The following is a 1,617-nucleotide window of genomic DNA, read 5'->3' on the forward strand; positions in this document are numbered from 1 at the left end:
AGCCGGCTGGAGCCGGCAACCGCCTTGTCCTCCTTCGTTTCGCGTTTTGTCGAATATACAATTGTAAGTTTAACATTTATTACTTGCAATAAAACGGTTATAAGCAGCCTTTATTAAAATTTTATATACGTGAATAATATATGGTTTTAAGTATGATAAAGAAAATTTGGTTATGAATACGCAGTATATAGCTATAAATTAGGTCTTTATTTTGTAAGTACAACGCAGATTGTACAGTTCGGTGCAGTGAAGTTTTATTAATTATTTTCTCCTTTTTGTCTTTTTTTGCCTCTCAGAGCCTACCTCTATCCGTCGCCCCGTCTCATCGAAAAGCCGGCAACCGTTTTATTGCCCTCATCTTTCGTTTCGTATTTTGCCAAAGGTTATTTTGTACAAGTTCTACAATCCAAGTGAGTATCATAAATGTTATATTATAGTTCTTAAAAATGCCTAAAATAAAAAGAAAATATTATAAACGTGCAAAAGAGATAGCTGATGCATCTATTGATATCGTGCAGTCTGTTGATTCTAAAAGTAAATAATTAATTGACTTAAAAATATTCTTATCTTTGCTTGATATATATATATGCTTCAGCTGCAGGAGAAGCATACAATGAAGCATTCACAAAAAAAGTTTTAGAAGAATCTATAAAAAAATAGCTAAGGAGAGCGAAAGAAAGATCCGATGCAGATGAAAAAAAACTTGCAAACCAAGAACGTATTGAATAATCACTAATTGTAATATGTTGACGCCGTAAGTGTTTCAGACTGCAAGTTGTAATTCATCACCAAATAATATTGTATTTGTAAAAATATTGTATTTTTTATTCTAGGCTGTGAAAAACGAAGTGAACGTGTTTGAAAAATTTTGTGGAAACTTGGATGTTGTATTCAACAACATTAGACATGTGTACAAAGTCTAAAAGCGTTCTTCCCATTAGAAACCTGCTTACTTTGCGTCAGCCAGAAAACATTCTTTCTACAAAATTATAGCATTATTTTTTAGCTATGTGTCTGTCTCATTTGAAAAATCGCGATTCTACTATTACTACTACTTTACTCCGTCTAGAGAATGAACATATTTAAAGGGTTGCCGCTTTGTCGCATAAGTTAATATCTTTAATATCTTTCATATCTTTAATATCTTTAAAATCTAATCTCAACTGTATCCGAGAAGCACGTATAGCGACGTGTATGCTTTGTAGTTTTACGCACAGATCTCGTGATTTTTTCGATTTGATTGACGGATTTCATCCCATTTTTTTTTGTTTTTATAAGATTATGAGCTGTAAACGCGAGTAAATATACAATAATGGATATTAAGGGCCTTACGTGAAGATGGACGAGCAAACGTATGAGGTATAGAAATTTGATATTATAAAGTATAGCAGCGAAATTCGAGGGAGGTAGACTGGCGTTATACGTTATGTTGCGAAAGATGTGTCGAATAGACTTTATATAGTTTATATAGTTTATATAGTTACCAAAGCTTATTATGTAGCATCCAATTAATAAAATATTGGTTAACATAAAAAAATCATATTTTTTTATGAACTATTGTATATTCAACACTTAGCGATAAAAAACACAATTATTTGATTTTTGTTTACAGTCGTT

The 1,617-nt window shown here is 31.6% G+C and overlaps 1 long non-coding RNA gene across 1 annotated transcript; it reads left to right on the forward strand.

Annotated features, from left to right (window-relative positions):
* LOC112458686 lies at positions 1–1,574 on the forward strand. The gene is made up of 4 exons (XR_003041237.1): positions 1–63; positions 297–410; positions 596–754; positions 834–1,574. It is a non-coding gene; the product is annotated as an uncharacterized LOC112458686 (long non-coding RNA).
* Positions 1,575–1,617: the final 43 nt, after the last annotated feature.

Source organism: Temnothorax curvispinosus, unplaced genomic scaffold (genome assembly GCF_003070985.1).
Source record: "Temnothorax curvispinosus isolate PA1 unplaced genomic scaffold, ASM307098v1 QBEX01009121.1, whole genome shotgun sequence".
NCBI classification, from domain to species: domain Eukaryota; kingdom Metazoa; phylum Arthropoda; class Insecta; order Hymenoptera; family Formicidae; genus Temnothorax; species Temnothorax curvispinosus.